The sequence below is a fragment of the Pseudopodoces humilis genome, chromosome 4 (genome assembly GCF_049639895.1).
Source record: "Pseudopodoces humilis isolate 2021_Gansu_Grassland_sample_001 chromosome 4, ASM4963989v1, whole genome shotgun sequence".
Lineage (NCBI taxonomy): Eukaryota > Metazoa > Chordata > Aves > Passeriformes > Paridae > Pseudopodoces > Pseudopodoces humilis.
This window is the reverse complement of record NC_142203.1, coordinates 62,409,584-62,432,385: the sequence shown is the minus strand read 5'-3', so window position 1 is coordinate 62,432,385 and position 22,802 is coordinate 62,409,584.

Sequence of the window (22,802 nt, the reverse complement as noted above, 5' to 3'; positions counted from 1 at the left end):
TCCCCAGCCTACAGCCAAATGATACAAATACATTGATTTTCCCTCCCTTTTTTAGGGCTGAATCAAAAGATTTTTGAGGACTATAATTTTAATCTTCTTCTCTTCTTTTTTTTTATTTCCTTATTGAGTCCATCAGTTCTGTATCCTACTCTTGTAAAACAGCAAATTCAGAAAGAGATTAATCTTGAAAATGTCTTTGATATTAGCGATTTTTTTTTTAAATTTTTGCAATTATATGTTATAATGTTTTGATTTGATTTTTGACATAAAGTGTCTCTTGCTATATCACAGCTTTTAGGCTGAAAAATTACTGCAGCAACTAATGCTGCTAATGGACATCATCATCATGGTAAGGGTTTGCTATGGTTTCAGGCCATCTTCATAAACAACCTTGAAAATTTCAAAGGAGCTTGTAAGAAATATTTTATATCCTCTTATATGAGGAAACAGCATTATGAGCCACTGAAGTGCTTCCATAAATGATGAGAACATACATTACTGTGTTTGGTAGTACCTGTTGCTGCACAAAACAAACACAGGGATGGAGATAATTGTCACATTTGTGGTTCCATGAAGATTCCATGAGATGTGAACAGCACTGGGGCTGTCCAGCTCCACATTTTGGCTTATGTTTGCTTTCTGTTACTTGCCTTTCTGTGCTCTTGCATGGTGCATAATAAATCAGATTTCTGGGATGAAACCTTTAAATTCTCAGTGTCTCTTAGGCACACAATTGCAAATTTTGCATAGAGGAACAAAATGCTCTGGAGAGGAAACTTGGATCCTGCCAGCTCTCAGGACTTTCTCTAGCACATTAATTTAGTCAACTGTTCCTTCAGGTAGTTTATCATAGATTCACCATATCATTTAGCTTGGGAAAGACCTTTAAGATCATCAACTCCAAATCTTAATTTAAGACTGTCCAGCCCAGCACTAAACCACATCCCTAATGCTATATTTCCATGCCATATTTCCATTTAAATACCACTAGGAGTGGTGACTCAACCATTTCCCTAGAAAATTTTGGAGTATGTGATTCAACATGAAAGAGCAAATGAAGCTGAGTTTCTAAGGGGGATGTACATGTTAATGTTCTGGAATTAATATTTTTCAACAAAGCTTCCAGTCATCAGCAACTTTGGTTCAGGATTCCATGAGGTCCTTGTTTCTCCTCCATATAAATGAATAGCAGGAGAAGACTACATGGTTTTAGAAAACGATCTAATAAATATAGAATGCCTTAATTAAATCACAGCTTGTAAAAACACGTTTTATGAAGACAATATTTTGAATCTTAAATAATTTTTATGTGCATCTGCAAATAAAGTAGTTGCTAGTAGATAACTGCATAATTGGCATATTTAAGTGCTTGTTTCTTAGTCTGTGACTCTAAATAGTACACACTTGTCAGAACTGCTTCAGGTTTCAGTAACTCCTTGGTGAAAATGGCTAAGAGATAGTATCTTTATTTATATAAAGATATATAATATCAAAATATCATATCTTTATTTTAAATATATTATCCTCCTGCATTGGACTGACTCAAAGGCTAATCCATTTATTTGTAAGTCCGTTCTATTGCTATAAAACAGCTCCAGCTCATCAGAACATGCTAAACTCATGGTAGGCTTACAATTACAGCTCTGAATGAGAAAAAAAATGTATAGATACATAAACTGCTTGAATGTATTTTGCTGAACTTGTTCCACAGAATAAGTATATGGGTTTGTGGTGGTTGTCTTATCACCAAATGAAAACAGCTTGAGAGAACAAAGTAATAGAAACAGTCTGGGAATCTCATTCAAATTGTCTTACAAAGTCATATGTAAAAATAAAATATTGTTTAAAATTAAATTAAATACTCAGGTTTAGTGCTAAGTAAGTAAGTAAGACTTAAAGGAAGACTTTAAACTCCATCTTATCTCATGTAGTCTGGCTTTTGGGCATCATTTTCTGCGGGGTAGGGGGAAGACAGCAGTGTGTAACTGGGGCTTGTGTTGAAGTTCAAGAGACAGACCATAGCTTCACACTAAAAATCGCATTATGACAAAAGGCCAGCCTGTGGGATATCTTCTGAATGACAAACTCAATCTTATTACTCATTAATATGTAAAAATTGTCAGGTTACAATTACAACCAAGTGGTAGTTTGACCTCTTCACTAATTACAGCGTGACCTGTGCTAACTAATGCTGGATACTCACTGATCTTTATCTGAATACCTAGGAAGAAAATTTACTTCAAGTTACCTTATCCTGTCAACTAGGGTATCATGCCTCATGTCTGAAGTATTATTTAACATCTCTGTTGACACACTAAGCTTCAGAAGGTGTGCTGACTGATCTTAATTACCATGTGTCCTTTCCATGTGATGTGCTGAAATGCATAATAATACACTGTTTAAGTACACTACATGATCCAGTAACACGCAGTCATCTTATCTGAAGTGTCTATTCCCCTAGAGGTCTTCAGGTAGGACAAAGAGCTGCCCTTCATCTGAACAGTGAGCTCAGATTGCACAGGAAAAAGATGCTGCCCCATTAAAATATGTTTTTTCATCTGTATGTAAATGTTGTATTTTCAGGACCTGAAAATATATGGAATTATTCAGAGCTGTTGGTAGGGGGAATGACTGGATGATTTAATTGGTCTCTTCTATGTCTTATTCTTAAGACTTCATGAATTCAGATGAAAATATAAATTAGGAAATATTAAAAAATGTATTTTTCACTCTTGTTTTTTGTTAGTTTTATACTTTTAAGTCAAGGGCATAAAAATTTCCTAATTTTGATAACTAGAGATATATAAAGATGTTTTAATCAAGATCTTATAGGCAGAATGAAGGTGAAAAAAAGACTGAATTTTTCCTTCAGTCTTTTTCCCCACCTCTACTTTTCTCTACTTCAGACCTGTATTTTATATTCACTCTAACTTGCAGATATTATAAAGTGCAATAAAGCTTTTCCGTATGAAAAACAGTGCAAAAATATTATTTATTTTTTCTAACTCTGAGACACAAGCTCAGGAAGGACTGTAATTATTATTCAGTTCTTAGATGTAAGAATAATTTTCTTGCTCTTAAGGGGATTGCTGACAAGTTTAAGAAGTAGAACAGTTACTGAAGTAATTCATGTTCTAAGTAAACTGTCTTTATCTGTCTGATGTAGTCATCTACCTTTCAGATTTTTTGAGCATTTTTATTCTTTAATTTATCCCAATGAATAAAGCCAGCAGCTATAGAATTGTCATTAAAGTCATCCATTTTTTGTCTTAAATGTAGCTTCTCCACATAATTCAAACACTGTGAGCTACTGGAGAAGCATGCTGTTTGGTAAAAACTGTCTGAAAGAATCTGTCATTCATTTTAAGGAAAACAATTAAGAAGACAGGATTTGTTTATTTTTCTTGGTGGTTAGACATCTATGTGTTTATGTGGGGTGTTTTGTCTACTTTAATTGCATATGCCTATATCTGGATGGCAAATCAGGACTGAATATCTTTCTATGCTCTTTGTATTTCATTGTGAAAAATCTTCCTATTAATTTTTTGAGCATCACTGATACTTCTGGGTATTGCAAAACAGGCTCAATGAATCTTTTTTTTTATTCTGTTGCTCACAGTAGAGATGGAATAATGCATTCCTCATGTGAAATGGAATGCATGTCTAATACATTTATCTTACTTCACTACTTTTGAATCCATTATATATTATCTATCCTTTGACTCTTGTGGTTTTTGTATATGGAAGATGGAGTCATCATGGATAGCAGTGTCTTTTCTCTGACAACATCAGAGAGAATGCAGTCAGCATGTGCACTGTAAAATTTACTTTTCACTATCATTTCCCCAGCAGTATAATCTCTCTTTGCTTTATGCTTTATTATGTATTCTTCAGAAAGAAAGCCACAGCACACTGTAACACTGTCATTTCTATGTAAATTATGGGAAATATCTTTGCAAATAAAACCAATGTTTTAATGTTTAAAGGCTTCATAAGGCACCAAGTAGAAAGAGTACATTAAGTTAGCAGATCCTTCAGTATTTTCCCATCTTAAATATTTTATTTATTTTTTTCATTGGAATTCGGTCGCTATAGGACACGGAATGATTCACACAGACAGGGGTCAATGTATGATAGGAAAAAGGATGATTTTATTTTTCTGACTCCAGTATTTATAGATTCTCGACAATGACCAGGGGTTGGATAGTTAGGTTACCACCTTCCCAAGCACACTGGTCATGTGAAACGTCCATCAAAAGATGTTTCTTAGAAAGAATGTATACACATCTATTTTTATAATTACTTTCCTGATGAAGTGGCTATGAAAACAAGATCAGACGGCTTAATTTTTTAATTTTCAGGGTGACATCTCACCCTTTCTTCTTTTAAAAAAGTAAAAAAAAAGAAAAAGAAAAATGAACAGAGACAATGAACAATATTTTAAACAATCAAAAAGGAAAATAACAGAGACAATAAACAATGTTCTAGACAATCAGAAGGCTCTAATTTCAGGGTATTAGAATTCCTTCAATGCTTAACTATTCTGCTTTTAATTTTATTGATACTTACATGTGCAATTAATTCTCCTCTTAAATTGTCAAACAGGCCATTAAAGTTGTGAGTCCACTACTGTTAAGAGCATTGTTGAGCTGTGAGTGTTAATTCAAGCTATTACTTTCATTTTTAATAATTGAAAGCTCTGATAGATATCTGAAATAACGCTTCTTAATATTTGCCTTAATGATATATATCTATATAAAAACATAATATAAACTTGAACTAAAATTCCCATAAGTTATATAATAATTGCTTCACCAGCCTCAAAGCCTTTGAAATAAATCACAGATAACTTCAACTATTGAGCCTCACCACCTAGATTTTTGAGCAATAATTATTATCATGATCTTTCTCTGCTGTTCAAAAGAGAGGAAAAAAAGAACAGAAGATCTGTCTCCTGTTTCACTAAAACAGAACTTGACAGGTTCAGAACTTCTGTCTGGTTAGGATCTTTTATGTGCCGCTACTTTCTGTGGCAGGAGCAGTTCATACTCATTTTTCTTTCCTTTTGCATGTCATCTGCTTCTCAGAAAAGATTTCTAGCATTTTTTGTCTACATCAATATCACATTTCATAGGTTATTTCAGAACTGTATTCTCTTATAACTGTGATTTAATATGCCATCAGCCCTTTTTTTTACCATCACATTTTTATTTCTTCAATGCAACAAACTATTCACTTACAAGGAAAATGCAGGAGTATTCCATATCTATTGCTTGTCAAAAAAGGAAAAGGAAAATAATGCTGCCCAGTTAATCAGGAAAATATGTAGAATTTATCTCCAATAAATTCTGGAAATAAGAATTTCCATATTTCCAGAATTAACTATGATAAGTGAAGCTAAAACTCTACCGTATCTGTGCTGTCTTCTCATGACTTGTGAGATACAGGACAAAATATTTACCCTGTTTCTGCATAAATGGGTACAGTTTTTAAGGTGGTGCTATGCAGAGATCTAGTTCGTAGAGCAATACTTAAACATTGCAATCTCAGTTTTCCAACCTAAGAACAAGAGCAACACAATCCTCATGGCTGTGCAAAAAATCTTTTAAGTGCAGGTCAAGTGTAGTTGATTTATATAGCCCAACCTAGATACTTCACTTAAGAAAGAGTGAGCACAATCCTTCCTCTACACCTCCTCAGACATCAGTGAGCACCAGTTCTGTACTGCTCTGTTTCTCTTCAGCATCATGGGTAAACACCTACTCACACTCCTAAGTAGACAAACAAAAGTACCATAATGAAGTGATGGAAACAGCCAGCTTTTATAAATGCTTCTCTTAGAGCAGAATGTTCTTGCTGTGTTTGAGAATGCAGAGGACAAAGAGAAGCTGTTCTCTTCAGAAACCTGCAGAGCCTACACCCTCTGAAGGACCTAAATAACATGTAAAATGAAATGAGGCCTTTTGCCACAGGGTGTTTTGAACCCAGACAGATTTATTAAGCATTACATTACCATAGGTCTTTAGACTGCTGAAAAAAGCAGAGTAATGAGTACAGAGTACTCAATATCCAGAGTTGGTGTATGTCCCATTCCTGGTAACATTCAAGGTCAGGCTAATTGAAGATGTGTGCAGCCTGATCTAGCCTGAAGATGTCCCTGATGGTTGCAGGAATATTGGACTAGAAGACCTTTACCAGTCCCTTCCAACACAGACTAAGACTTCTCAAAAAAGTGAGCTGGAGATACAATAGCTTCCCAGAATGTTACCTTGCAAGGTACTGACTTGCAAAAACTGCAATTTGCTTGGCATTCCCACCCCTCAAGCAGTGCTCATACCACATCAAGATGTGAACCTCATTAAACATATGAAGTTCTTGCTAGGACTGAGACCCCACCAATCTTGCCTGGAGCTTCCAGTTGTACCAGTTTCAGACTGGCTTAATATGTGAATTACATATTAATGTAATTATTTACAGCTTAATGTAATTAATTAGAGCTTAATTCTGTAATTCACTTGAATTAAATGATTAATTTGCAAGGCTTAGGATGCACCAGAGCAGCATGATTATGAAGCCTTAAGCTGTTCTTTCATACAAAAATGCAAACAGGTACAAACAAGCATTAAATATATTTTACCATTATGTTCTGTAAATACTTCTGAGAATATTAAGTTGAGAACTGTATGAGTATGTGTAGGCTTCCTATACAACTTGCAGACTGCTGAGTGATAATTTGTCTTTATGTCATTAAAAAAGCCTTGTCTTTTCAAGGATCTGAAAATATTCTGCAGCGCACACATACAGAGCTTCAAAAACAATTTATTTCATCAGCCCCTCATGGGATAGCACGTAAGGAATTTTTTATAAAGATTAAAGTGGAGTTTTCTTCAGTAGTATTCTGTATTCCTAAAGAACACCAAAATTCTGAGAGAGATTTTTCAAACCTTTGCTCCTGTTCTCAGATTCGCTGAATTTCAGTTGCCTGTCTTGCTGCAAAGCCCCTGTGTCTAAGGTAAAGCATACGTGAAAGGTGAGATCATTCCCTAGCCTTCATTTCAGTGTACCCATTCTCCCCTGAAACATAACAGACCTGCCTTGTCGAGGTTATGTGATAATGTGTTCTGGTGTTCACCAGTTTTGTGCTACAGCAATTGCTGCATCAGCTTTTCTAGCCAATTAATTCCAAATCAATTCAAATGTTTGTTTTCTTCCTATCTCACTTCTGTAGCTGGGGAGTGCAGCTCTGACAGCCCTCTTGAAATCAGAGCATTGTTCCTTAAATCAAAAAAACAAAGCTTTCAGGGAAGAAGATACAACAGAGCCACAGCAGGGATTCTCTAACCTGAAGTGTTGGTAGAATTAACATAATTGAGCTGTTTCTGAAATTCACGTGTCTCAGCAGAGATCTGGCAGGTGCAGCTGCCTGTGGGTGTCTTGCAGCACTGCTGCTAAGAGAATACATGCCAGCACGTGTGTTATCTTGCCCCACTGGACCAAAACCAATTCTTTAGCTTAAGTTAAGGCCTGATGTAACTCTTGCTCTTCAATTTGAGTAAGCTTGTTTGGGTCATTTTCTCATGTTCTATCTGAAGAAAACCAGACTAGTCTACCTTAAAAGCCCTGACAACTTTGTCAGCATGCAGCATTTATGGATAGTTACCAAGAATTCACAATGATACTAAGTTATACTATGTTCTGTCAAGTACTCAAGAAAAGCGTGTCTTTGGGGTTATCTCATGCAATTACCACATACAGCTACGTGCTTCAGAGGCAAAACTTCAGTACTCCTTCATCAAGAATCTCTGAGGTAAGTGTAGGACCCATTAGGGAATGAGTGAGATTAGAGAATTAGAGCGTAGAACCACTGAGAATCAGCTACAGCTGAGCATCATGAACGTAAATTTCTTCCATCAGCTCTCTGCAGCTGCAATTATGGCAACCCTTTAAGTTCATGGAATATATACTGGAAAGAGGAATTTGGTAAAACCACATAGCATCCAGAAGTGAAGAATCAACATTTGTTATACTTTGTTACAATGCCTGCTTTTTTCCTTTCTCCCTAACTGCAACAAAAAGGAAGAGAGATGTTAGGAAAATGAAGAGAGACTTCAACTTGAGAGAAACTAGGAAATAATTCAAAGGCAGCCATGTGGGTAACTTCTTAATACTGCAATTATACATTCATAGCAGACAGTTGCGCATGAAGTAACTGTAATTAGCTGCTTATGTGTCCTATAAGCAGCTAGCCCCTGTCTTCCTGTAACCACTATAAATCAACATGCAAATTAAATCCAGAGCTGCAATCTGTTATTCCAGCATGTGTGATGTGTTGGTCTCATATGTCTTCCTGAAACCTGGTCTGGCTGATGAAGATAACCAACAACTTTGACCAGTCAGTGGAAGCACATCAGCCACGTCCACTTCGGTTTTGATATTAGTACGGATTGTGCTAATATTAATGAATATCACATCAACATTGTTGCACTCATTGTCAGCTTTATTCACTGACTACTCAAATTTTCATGAAAGAATCACCTATATTCTTTGGAAGTTTTTGGGATACATAAGAAAAAGCCTAAGGCTGGATGTAGCCTTTTCAAGTTCTGCCTTTTAAATAAATCCATAATCAACTTAATTAAAAATAAATAAATTAATTAAATAATTAATTAAAATAAAAATAAAATAAAAATAATAAAAAATCAAGGGGGAGGTTTTTGAGCTGAGATGATTTTCCTATTACACAAATATACTGAGTTCAGAATGAAATGAGCTTGTAGGGTGCAGCTGAGCTTGTTGGATCAAGCTACATATATATAATTGTCTTCAGGGCTGTCTTGGGTATCACTAAGCGTCAGATCACAAAATACCATTGAATTTTATTACAAAATGGATGTAGGAAAACTTGCAATTTTCTATTCCTTCCAGGCTACACAAATTCTTTCTGAGCTGGAGAGTGCAGCTGGCAAAACTATATGGACTCTGAAGTTCCTAAAGATTCCCTGAGCATCTAAACATGCTGCAGGAAAACCCCTACCTCTAGGTCCTCAAGCATTTGCATATGTGATGTGGACTTTGAACTCCTTCTTGTAAAGAAATACGTGGCCCAAACAACAAGCAATATTGATTTTCGGGGGAGAATGGATTGATGCTCATAAAGAAAGATGTTCTACTCTGCTCAACCTAAATAATGGTCTTTGATCTTGAATTAATAACCTTACACTCATTTTAACAATAAAATCTTTCAATTCTTTTGTTTTTTCTGTATGCAAAGAGACATTTTTGTCCTAAAAGGATTCCTTCGTAGTGCCATTCAAGTAGCAAAAAGTATGAGATAAAATCTTATTTCCAAGGTCTTACAGCTACAATGCTTGATACAAATGGGAAAAATGCAATTTTTTGCTGATCTTTGTGAGTCAGTCCTAGGAACATCACTTGGTCTGAAATTTTTAACTGGAACTACAGATGGAAAAGGAGTCTGAAACTTTTAAACTCTTCTGTTTCTGAGTAGCCCCTTTGTCTGACATAGCTGCAAGATTTCAACAGCTCAAATGAGTTTTAACTGTCTTATGAACATTTAATATTTAATTGATATTCTTAAAGGTAGTAAACTTAGTTCTTTTTAACTGTGAACATCTGTATGTAAGCAAATATATTTGTTTGCAATGGTGCTGTAGGTTCACAGAATATCTGAGGCTGAAAGAGATGTCTGGAGGTCAGCAAGTATAATTCCCCAGCTCAGGGCACAGTCTACCAGTGAGTCACTCAGATTGCATCTCCATTTGTTTTGTTCAAATCAAATTCTGGTTTGATTTTTTCAAGAAAAAAAAAATTAACTGTTTTAAACAGTAGTACTTCTAATAAACCAGACCCTTGTAAAAAGGTTACATGAATTACAGGAGAATGAAACCCTTATTAATGAGCTCTGTGTCTCTTAATTTTAATTGTACTTGATTATAATCAAAATAAATCCATCTATTTTGGAATCATGCTATAATGAATAGTGACAATTCTGTACAAATGGTGTGAATAATAGTATCAATATTTATAGTGGTCGGTAATTTCAGCTTTGCAATTGCTGAATATACAGCCCAGCAGTTCAAGGACCGGTTTTGAGGTTAACTTGAAACCAAGCTGAGTTTGTTAGGGCTCGTATTTAAAGTAAACAGAAGTGATCCTAGACATCTGATATTACCTGTTGTTTGCCTTGTACCTCCTGGCATAAAGAAGTGGACTTAGCCACAAGATACCCTTTCACTTCTCTGTTCCTGAGACTTCTCAGGTCACTGATACTGCTGTCAATAACAATGCGACGACAAATTTGGTAGGATGAGGATTTTAAATGACTTTTGTTGTCCTCTTCCCATAATAACTGTGAAGATATCTTATGGATCAATTCCATCTCTTCTTTATGACTGTATAGGCTGTCTTTGCTTGTACAAGTTATTACTGGGAAAAACAAAAACAACAATGCAACCAAAAAGCAAAAAGCAAAAAAACCAAACAATAAAAAACCAAACAAAAATACACAAAAAACAAACAAAATGGCCAAAAACCAAAAACTAGCAACAAGAAAACCCAATCAACCGAACAAAAACCACAACAACAACAGGAATACCCAAAAAAACGCAAAGAAACCAGCAAGAAACCAACAGAGATTACTCACCCTGGTCTCTGGTTTGGCATAACTCTTGTGATAGCTCTGAAGGACTATTTTTAATATTTTTCTCTGTTAGATTCTGAACTTTAAGCTTAGGTAAAGTACAAAACGATATAAATTTTCAAATACCTAATGAGGGTTGAGGTTTTTATTTCACCTTTGACAGGTGAGCAGTATTTCAAACAATTAATAGGGAGTGTGAAACATACAGAAACTATATGTTTATTAAATAAATTCAAACACAGTGACAACATCTATAAGCTTATTTCCTCACTAATTTCATTTCACATTCCTATACACCTGTATAGGATTATATTAGGTAATCTGAGGGTGGAGTTTGGTTTCAATACTTTATTTTTCCTTTTCCTAGCTTTTCAGTGTCTTGGTTTATGTGCTTTGTTGATTCAAAAAACAGTTTTTATTTACAGCTCTGTTTTTGTGTGCATGATCCTTCGTAGCATTTCAGCATGTTCAACTAGTGTATGTCCTATTTTTCCTAGAGAAGGTGACAAGACTTTTTGAGCAACAACATCATTGTGAGTTTGCAAAACTTTATTTAAAAGACGCTTGAGAGTTTAATATTGATATAATTACTCTTTTATAAAATCATGGGAAAAAAAAAAGAAATAGAGAAAAGTGTTGAGAATTAAGGTGCAGGAAGAGGCACAGCATTGACCTAGATGGTCTCTGAGGTCTCTTCCAACCCAAATTGTTCTATACATTTATGAACTTGCCCTCCATGGAAGATTTGTCATGTAGAACCAATCTAGTTCTGAAATTTTTGATTTTTTTCAAGCCTACCATATATGGGTGTGTAGGAAAAACTATCCTCTCAGCTAGAATGGGATAATCCCCACACTGGAGAGCAAGGATTACAGAAGCTATTTCTAAGTATTGCAGTTTTAGATTTCTTGTTGACTGTTACTAGTAGCATGACATTAGAGATTTCCCGAGAAGATTATAAAATATTAATGGTTTGTTAACTGAAGACCTTGTTCTCCTCATCACCTCATTCACAATGTGAGTCTGTTTTGCCAGATAGGATAAGGTTTAAGTACTTGAAATTTCAACTTTTTTTTATTATTACAAGGCAAATGAGGAAATCTGAGAGACCAAAAAAAAAAAAAGGTGCAAATTACTGTAAGATGTAGATGTGACAAATCTTTTTAGGCTTGAACATTGCACATGCATGGATGTCTCTTCTACAGCACTACTGAGGCTGTTCCTTACTTAACAACACAAAAATGCTTAATATTTGAGAAAAGTCTCAAGGCACTGGGAAAAATGTCTTGGGAAGTCTTCAAAAGAAGTTCCAGGCAGGCAGTGAATGAAAAAATACTGGAGATAATGTTGAGCCTTTAAATTGAAATCTCTAACACCGTGACAGATGCAGCAATGTGGGTAAATCTTTGCTTTGAGTAAATATAGCTAAGTGCACAATTATGACATGCTTCAAGTAGATGTCACTAATCTATTGTTCTTTTACCCTGTCTTCCAAATCAGTAAATAAAACACCCTTTTGATCTTCAGAAAATAGGAAGTAAATAAAAGGGTGAACACTGGTCTCAAGGAAGCCCTTTTCCTTAGGAATTAAAAGCTACATGTGACCATGTGAGGGCTGAACAAAACTTCTTTTTCTCTCTGGGGCCTAAGCTCTTCCAGTTAGGTTATCTGGTTTTTTATGATCAGCTTTCCCTCTGTTGTACTGTTGTTATTCACACAATTTTTGTAAGTTCAGTACTTCTTTCCATCAGCTGTGGCTGAACTTGGGCAACATGTTCAAAGGATATCACAGGATCATGGATGTACATTTCCACAAAATAAATTCTTAGAGGAAAACAAAATAGTAACTTCAATGAGTAAAGAGTCCACTGTACTAGCGAAGACACTCCTGGGAAATGGAAAACACTGGAGGAAAACTCCCCAAAAACCCAAATGAAAACACAATAGACTATCTACCTACACTCCAGAATTATTCCAGATGAATTTACATTAGTACTCATAGTTGTTTACTTAAACTAGTTATTAAAGATTCTTATTTGGATTGTTAAACTGAACTAATACTGTTGGTTATAACAGATTACAACTGACCAGGACTCAATCGATACAAAATTAAAATACTTCTTTAAAAAGACAATCCATTTGATAATTCATACCTTATTCACAGTATGTGATTTTTGATCAAGAATTTCCATCATATTCGTGGTACATTTTTAATTCATTGTATTCAGCATTCCCACCCCCACCAAGAAAAAAAAAAATTATTAAATGTAACAATTAACCACAGAAAAATTTAATATTAGGCAAATTTTAAAGTTAGGTTAAAATGAAAATCCTCTGGATCTAAGCTTAAAAGTGATGAATGAAGTAACTGTAGATTTTAAAAAAATTATATATATATCTCATCTAGAATGTGATGTCAAAGGAAGAACATAAACAGTGTTTAGAAAAGCTGATGATCTGGGAGTCGTAGCTGTCAAAAGGAAAACTGAAGCCCTGGGAATTATGCCAGACATGAAGTAAGTGTAAGAGGAGACTGAATTCTGAGTGTCTGTAGGCACTGAGATGAAAAAGTTCACATTAACAAACCATGGCTATATCTCTGTAGGACAACTTTTCCACAATACAAGCATTAGCACCTAATCCCGCAGTGAGGGAGATGATGATTTAATACTTTATTTCTTGCTGATATTTTAGTTCTTTCTTTCCTCCTTCTTCTGTTTAAAGGGCCTCCCTAATTGTTAAAGTAGGCTGTTATAAGATCTTTGGACTGTACCTGAGGAAATGTGGGTGTTTCTGAAACTGCAAGGGTTGTGGAAAGAGAGAAAAGACCCAGTTCATCACCTGCCTGACTCTGGCAGAGTTAAATTTTGAGTGTTCTCTTTCAACAAGAGCTACATGCTAGAGGGGCAAATCTGAAACTAACTCAGTGAACACAGCTTGCCACAAGTCTCTCTGATGGCAGCTAGAAAATAGCCTTTTTCTCTTGCTACAGCTCTCAAAGTCCAGTTAAGAAGTGACTTTCTGTCCTGGTTTGACATGCCTGTGGATCATCCTTGTAGCTTGATGGTTGCTGCTGTTTCTACCTTCTTACTGTTTCTGTAAAAGGCAGTGGAGGCAAACCGCCCCTAATTAGTATCACAAGAGTCTGACCGTGAAAATATTTTAGTGTTTTTTTTCTTAAATGGTTATATAAAGTAGTATAAGTGCATAAAAAAGTTTTGCAAGACTGAAACCTACCCCTTTGTTGTATCAATTTTGATGTTTGCCACTTCTAAGGAGCTGGTAGAGGTACAATGTTTTTGAGGGAAATCAGTCTATTGGAGCATTTCAGTCTTAGTTGGTCATCTTGTTTTCTTCAGGCTGCTCTGATCACTATGTCAAAGCCAGGTCCTGATTTTCTTGCCAGAATCATTTTGTTGCCGATCTAATTCAGTTTTCCTGGCATCTTGAAATATATCATTAAATTCTGTAGGTATGAAAACTGGATGTATTTAAAAAAACCTCAACATACATAAACACGGACACACCAAAACATATGTAATTTTAAAAAAAATTATTTTCAGACAACTATGAAGTGCTCCTGGCAGTAAACCTAAAATGGACATGTATTTGCAATTGGCATGATATAATTAGCAGGTCACCTCAATGTAAGTGGTGTCTTTATGATTTTTGCTAATTTCATCATAATACTTTAAATTTTTACAATCTCCAAGAGTAAACAGAAAAGTAATCCCAGAAATGATGATGAAATGCCTCTTTGCTCTATTCTCAACCTCCAAAATGTTAGAGAAAAAAAATGTTGATTATATTAAGGAGGTTCTAAGAGACCAAGTATTGCATTATTTTTGCAGAAACCTTTTTATAACAGTTTCTCTCTCTCTCTCTCTCTCTCTCTCTCTCTGAATGCTTGCCTATGTGTTCCTTATATTCAGGGAAGATTCAGAATTAATTCTATAGAGAAATTAGGGCTCTGGAAACTGGGTTTGTGCAGATCAACTTTCAATTTTAAAGAAATTTAGATAGCAACTAATTGTGACAGTACAGTAGCATGTGCTTGGGGCTTTACTAAGCCCTCTTGATGACCTTTTTAAAAATATGATGTGATTTTTCCTGAATGCATGATGAGCTTATCCTAATTACATGCAAAATTACTGAACTACTCAGAAATTACTTAAAATATTGTCCTGAAATTGGCTGCAGAGAATGCTGATGGGCCCAATACTCTGACCCAATGTAAAAAAAAAAACAAAAATAAAGCTTTTGAAGTTGTTTCTGTAAGAGTAGATATTTGGCAGAAAATAAACCTCCTTGTAGGTTGCTTGACCTAATTTTGTTAGAAGGTATTATTCTAGAGATTCTTACGCAATGAAATAACAGGAGCTCCAAATTAAGATAACTTATTCATTACAATGAGGTAACATGCCCACTGGAAAACTGAAGGCTAAGAAAACCAAATGTTTTTTGAGGAGAAGTGGAAATAAAAGTCACCTCTAACTCAAAGTACTAAATACTGAGACACTGGATACTTTGTTGATAAGACATCATACTGGGTTCTAATTTTACAGAAAATCTGTTGTTTCTTAAAATTTCTCATAGAACTGAATTTATAAAAATCATATGAAAACATCTGAGATATTTAAATGTAATTTGTTTACATGATCACATTTATTCTTTATTCTTTTATTATTTATTATTTTAAACTATACATTTATTATTTATAATTGTATTACATAAAATAATCCTTTTTTAAGAAGGAGGCCTGAAATTCAAATGGATACAGGAATTTTCATATCAAACCATGAAATTTCAGCTTCATTGAAGGGATCTTGACTTACTTCACCATTTTTAAGCTTTGAAGGAGATAGTAATGTGTTTGCAAACAAAGTATTTCTGTCTGAAAACTTTAATTCAGTCCTTCTTCAGTTTTTGTTTATGTTTCCCTCCTACCTGCTCTTAATAATGTTTTAAGATTTACATAACTTTTTACAACAGCACTGGCTGATAACTGATTTTATTTTTTCCCAGTGATAAGAAATGAATTAGCAAAAATTCTGTGCTGCTTTGAAATAATATTCCAATACATTTTGTTTTGCTGCTAATTGCATCTAATTGTATTGAAAAACAGAAGTAAAACACTCCTTTTTCAATTCCCAGTTTAATGTAATTACTCTTATTTGAAGCTAAGAAATGTAAATTTATTAATCTATATTTTGGTCTTCACAGACTACAAAGAGTAGATAATATATGCTTTGTGTGTATAGACATGTACAAATGGGAATAAGTCTGTAGGCTTGAGGAAAGATTACCTGTCCTTCCAATGAAATTTGCATTTACTCAGAAATCTTGCCTGCATGGTATGCAACTTTGCCTTTCTGATGGCTTTATGGTTCAGATATTCAAACAATAGTATGGCACCTTTTACACAAATGATCATATGCAATCTTTTATTCTGCCTTTTTTTTTTTAAACCTGCAGCACTAGGAAATTCAGTTTGAGTGTATAATCTTGCTGTGGTAGGACATGTGAAGAGGCAATGTTTTTCCAAGTGAGATCATGGAATCACTCAGGTTGGAAAAGACCTTTAAGGTCTTTCAAGTCCATAACCAACACTCTGAATATGGAGAGCAATAGAATTCTTTATAAAAAAAAAAAAAAAAATTATTTAGGTTTGCATTTGAATTTAATTTTCTTTAATAGAAGACTGCATTGGTATCTAACGTATTTCTAATGTATGTCTGAGTGGAAACTGTATCAGGAAACCATGAAACTGAAGAAAATTTAATTCCTGATTTTAATTTGTTATATTTTGACACCCTACTTATCTATTCCTTTTTAGATTAACACCTATCTTGTTCATCTTGGGAAGAACAGAAGCCTTGACAAGATATTGTGGAAAGCGATAATGGCACTTACTTACATTTATTCATGTGCAGATAATGTGTTCCTCAGCCCCTAAGCTTTTCCATGTTAGACCTGACATTTATGGATGAAAGGTTCCCCTTTCTTACTGTCAGCTCTCTCTAGAACTATTTTTCCTCTTAGGAATGCTTATATTCAGGTGACATCACTTCTACTATCTGCCATCCATTCTTTCACAGACATTTTTTTAAATGCAGAAAACGTGGAAAGATTTTTTTTTTCCCTGACTTGAGTGAGCATATTATAGAAATAACCATACTAGGAATTTTAATAGTGTTTTAAGTTGCTTCATTACTTCAGCAGATTTAATGTGGATCTTGATAAATTGTCTGTCAGTTTAACAACTTGTCAAAACAAAGGCTTCAATGTCTATTTACAAAGTTGTTGATTAATATTGACCAGTGCTATCTTTCTGGTGATGTGAACAGATAGGCACTTTCTCTGTGTTCTGCATTGCAAGGTAATGGTTTATTATTCACTGTTTGCCAACAGTCTGATGGAGATTGAAGTTCTGAAGCTGGTGGATTATACTGGACATATGCTGCAAACTGCAATGTTTGATGCCTTCTAAGAGAACACAGCACCAAATCTGTGGTACTTCTTTAATGTTTAGTTCAAAATTTCATAACTCTTTCTGTTCTAGGATCAAATAAGATCAAATAACATTTGATCAGCATATTGGTCAGGCAATTTTCTTTATATTATCTCTCTGAAAATAATTCCCGATTGTTCCAGGAGATGCCAGAGATGCTTTGTTTGTAAGCACTGGGTAAAAATATATGTACAGATTATTACAGATTATTACAGATTATTAAGACTGTTTTTCAGGCATTGAGAGAAATGTCTGATGCAGGTTGTTAAAAGTACAATGTGAAAAAATGCCTTAGTCATTAAATGTGTATGTGTGAACTTGTTAAATACAACATGGATCTGAAAAGTGATGGATTCTGTACATTAATGGAGCTAGAAGATGAAATTAGCCTTCATCAGTGTAGTAGCAAAGGAAGATCAACTATGGTGCATAGAGAATGAGATAAGATTTTGTTTTAAAAGTTCTTTGAAATGACCTTCAAAAAGTATGAAATTAAAAAAAAAAAAAAGAGAGGGGAAAAAAAAGGTTCAAATCTATCCCAATGAAATAGTGGTACTATGTAGAATTAGTGCATAGTGTCTTCTATTCCCCAAAATGTAATTTAGGTAAGGAAAAGGCTGAAGGAAACAACTCATCCTACAAATCTACAGGGCATTCAAGGGAGAAAATTCTTTTTTACTTCATTTGGAATATTCTATTTGTAGCATCTTCTTGGATAAAATCTGAGTTTGAGTATAAAAACTTTTTTTTTAAGGTTGAAATCATCTTCAGTACTCACGATGCTTTAAATAAGAATGGAGGCATATCTGTCTTTAAGTTCCAGCTTAGACTTCTGACACTACTGTCATGCCAAAGAAATTTAGTGAAAAACAATAAATAACCCTCTAAGACAAAAGCAAGGGAGAAAATATTCTGTTCTTGCTTTCCTGGTATCTCTCTCCATTTTCTGGCACTATGAGAAATAGTATAAGAATCCCCTCAGACTTTCTAGTACCACTTCCTGAGACAGCTTATGGTCTATTTCATAATAAACTGGTTCTGACCTGTGAGATGTGGCCTTACATTCATACTAAACATCTTTTTTCCTTCAAACTTGACAAGATTTCAGGACAACAGTACAGACACTGAGAATCTGGTTCTATATGACACCTTGTTTGAGAAAATTGATTATCTCTGCTCCCATAGTTAGAGAAACAATAGATAGAGGAGGTCGAGTCCTCCTAAAAATGAACATACCTGCAGAGAGCAGAGATGAGACTTGAAGCTCTCTTTCCCCGTTGAGGGAAAGAAAAATTTAAAAAAAATAAAAAATACCATCTTTAGTATGTGGTGATGACTTGCATGCATTTGAAACTTGCTCTATAGTTGACAGGAAGACATGTGATGCACTGAGGTTCACATTCCGTTTTGTGAGAATATGCAGTTATTCCAAAGGTGATCCTTTAGAAGAGACTGCTGCCAGCCTGCTGGGCTTCCAAATTAGAAACAGGGCTTGCTGAATAATATGCAATAATTAAACAGTATAGGGTTTTATATGAATATAGCTGAATTGAAGGTGACATAAACAACAGTGATAAGAACACCCATGTGCCCTTATGTGAAACATAAAGTATGAAAGTAGAGAGCAAAAAGTAAACCTTGTCCTAACAGAAGGCTCATGTTCACTTCATAAAGGTATAGATCAGCTATCACAAGATAAAAGCTTCAGATATTGCATTGTTATTAGACAACAAAAGGACAATAATGCCAAGAAATCCAGGAATGGGTCTGAAAAAAACAAAAAGCTTCTATATGTAAACATGGTGCTGATGTCAGTTTGAAGCCCTTGGTGAGTTACAAAGGGGAATGACCCAGGACAGAGAGCACTGAGGAAAGAATTCAAATTTCCTGGAAACATGAAAGATATACAAGTAGATCCATATGCTGTTGCTATGTATCAAATTTGAAGGTTTTTAGATGCTTTCTCTCTCAAAACCCTCCTGGGGTTAAGTTCATAAAAATTTAACAATATGAAAGGAAATAGATCAGCTCCTCGGTCTGTGTGTGTGTATATAATGTTAAATATTATATTTCTGGCAGTTTTATTCATGAAGGAACACTATGTTATGGTCCCAAAGAACAGTCATGTTCACTGAAGGAGGCAACTGTTCTATACTGTTGTCTGACATGCAACATCAGAACGTAATAATTTTGCACATTCCAAATTGCATTGTAGAAGGAACATCTTTTCTTTGAGTGCTTTCTAAGGTGTTCTTTGAATATTATCTGACTGCCTTACAATAAACTAATAGATTTTTCTTCTAATCTGCCAGAACAGTTGGGAAGTGTCATTAATCTCCAAACTGAACCAAAGGTTAAAGTGAGTTAATTGCCTGTGACTCTGTCACAAGGTATCTCTGGAAATCATAGGACAATTCTCTGGCCTGCTGAATCTCAGTCCAGTGCCTTAACAATTTTCTTTTCCAGGAGAAATTAAATTCCCAGAAAATCTGAGAAATTCTTGTAGATTCTGCATTCAAGGGAGTTTTCAATGTTAAGGAAAAGTCACTTTTTCGTGGAAAATAAAAAATAAAAGCACAGACTTGCACTTTATAAAAATATTCTGAAAATTCTAACAAAAGCAACTTTAAATCCTAATGTGTCTGGATTTGGAGATGCCAGGAAAATCCATAGTTTATCTACAAATTACCAGGTGCTTGAGCTGAGATAGCAACATCTGAGAAAACTGGCCTAAATGTATTTGCACATTGTATCCAATCTCCCACAGTCAACAGTGCTATGAGCTAGATGTGCCTCCGTGTTCTTCTAATGACCTCCCCAAAGAAAATGAACAGGCATAGAAAAGCAGACAGTCTTTATTAGATCATAAATTAAATTCATTAGCTTTTGTTATAGAGATGGCATAAAGAAAATTCAAAGGGAGTAAATTAGAAGAGAAATCAAAAGTGGTTATAAATAACTTCCCCACTGACCATTCTGTCCTTGCAGGGCAAATACTTGATTTCTGTCAAGGTTTTAAATAACTCAGTGGCTTTCTTTTTCTTTGTTCTGCTCTTTTCTCTCTGGTTGTGGACAACTTCTTCCCATGATGTCTGGCTATTTGCACTCTACTCCTTAGTCCGTAAGCTCTGCACCACCTGCAGGCTCACAGGACTTTACAAATGTTCTCGTTTTACTTCTTCTGTTCTATTACCATCTGAAAAAGATCCCTTTCCTTCCATCCTTTAGGAGACTCCTAAACTGGCTAACTTTGTTATAAATGGCCAACATTAATTTCTGTGGAAGAGGAATGAAAACCATTGCTATCACTCTCTTCTTCATAATGGTAGCAATGCTGGACAGACATTTTAATGAACCTTTTCAGAATAATTTATTACAGTGATCATAACACCCTGGTCCTTCCTGGTGACTCATGGGGACTGCTAATCAAACCAACTATTCCATGTAATTGGCCCAGGGAAAAAAAAAAAAAAAAAACAACATGGTTTGCTTGAACAACATCCAGGATGATTGTGGGTCTGAAGCTGCCTTTCTTGGACAGGGATCAAACCAAGGTAAGGGGCTCAACCAAAAGGGACTCATTCCCCTGGAATGGGTTTTAGGAGCCAGGGATGAGACTAGGGGTTTGAGGAATTAGGGATGCTGTTGTAGGGAAGTGTCACAGAAAGGCACAGAGTGGTGTGTGAGGAGGATGGCAGGAGCTGTTTGAGTGCAAAGGGATCAGCAGGATGACCCAGCAGGGTCAGGGCTATCAGCTGCATGGTATTGTGGCCTCTGGATAAGCAGGATTTCAGGACCATCAGTCCAGCAGCTGTTCAAAGGGCTTGGATTATGTGGCCTTGGTACATAGAAAGGGGAGGATGAAAGAAGAGATGCCTGCTCTCCTTGACCACTTTAAGGAGCATGAAAAAACACTCTGTGATGAGCTACAGTGTATTTATTAGGCTCTCTGAAAGGAGGCCTGGATGTGCAGTGGGGGGCAGTGCCAACATGCCAACGTGGGCATGTGTCCTGTCCCCAGGAACCACAAGTTCCTCTGTGCCTGGGGGGTTTTGTGCCAGGACATCCCAGGCACAGATGCCTGCTGGGCAGTGGGGCCTGCAGTTCTGACACCACTCAATGCTTGGTTGCTCCTGCCTGGCCTCCTTCCCCAAGCTGGGATGCTGCTGCTCATGACATACCTGGACAGGACCTAGTGCTGCCGAGGGGGTCTGGTCTAGGACTTCTCCCTGGCCTCATTTCTCTTGTGGCAGGCAGAAGAGCAAGCTCTGACCTCTTTTTCCTTGTCATCTGGTGGTAGCACCTGCCAGATGCAATCGAAAGACAGCTGCAGAGAGGGCAAGCAGCTCTCGTCATGGGCCAGACACAGCCAAAGCAGAAGTGATGGAAGCCAAGCAGGTTGTGTTGGTCCTTTCTCCCAGGCAAATGGGGCATAGTTCATCTTCCGATGCCTCTGACTGCCCTGTCTGCTCCAGCTGGCTCTGCTGGCTCCTCCAGAGCTTCCCCAGCAGCTGGCACCATGTCTTCCAAGGACAGACATGCCATGTACTAAGCTTACATGATGCTGAATGGGAAAGTAGGAAAAACCAAAGCAAGAGGTGGGACAGAGGATTTTGTAATCTCAGACACTTGTCAGAGGAGAACAGGAATGTTACTATGCCAGTGAGGGAAAAGTGCAGTTAGAAAAGATGATCTTGCAGATGCAGGATAGCATTTTTCTGAGACCAAATTCCTTATGTTGGGTAACTGTCTCAAAAAACAAGCTTGAAACAGGATTGCACTTGTGTATCTGACCAGGGGAAAGCAATTGAAAGCAAGAGACTTTCCAACTTCCTTTTGAAATGTTCCAAAACAACAAAATGTGTGTATGTAAGGACTGTTGTACCAATAGCACAACTGAGAGTGGCTGTGTGCTCCCACTCTCTGTGCACCTATCATCCAAACAAACCACTCCAGAGATGATGCTGGAATGCTGGGTGATGACCTGGGTCTTTATCTCTGTTTTCCTATTTTTCTTTCTTCCTCTACTTAGAGTTTAAATCGCTGCTGCCATGCAATGTTCAGCCTAATTCACATAAAGTTCAAAGTTTGAATTGCTGCTCCCAAAATAATTGTTGCCATGTGCTGTTCAGAGAAGTTTAAACCTCTGCTGCTGCAGGCTGTTCAAAAATGTAAATCATTGCTGCCAGAGGCTGTTCAACCTATCATAAGGTTTAAAAGTTTAAATCATTGTTGTCATGAATAAAACTTCCTATGTTTGGCATGGTTCTGCCATAATTTCACCCAAATGTATCCTGAAGGTATCCTGAAGGTCAGCTGTCACAGCCAATGTGGCCCTGGACTGCCCTCTCCAGACCCAACTTTAGATTGGCATTAGGGACAGGATACCATTTGTTGTGCTAAAAGGAGCTGAGGACACCAGGTTCCTCTGCAGAGCCCCTTCTCTGAGAAGACCTATATCCCAGGGAGCAAGAGTACTTGTAGATTTTTCTAGGGCCTCCCCAGGAGATTCCCTATAGTGACAGGCCTTGCACTCGTCTCCTGCAGAGATTAGAGGTTTACAGTGCCTGGCCCTCTCCCCTTGTCATGACTCTGGCCCACTGCAATTGCCATGATTCACAAGCAGTGGCT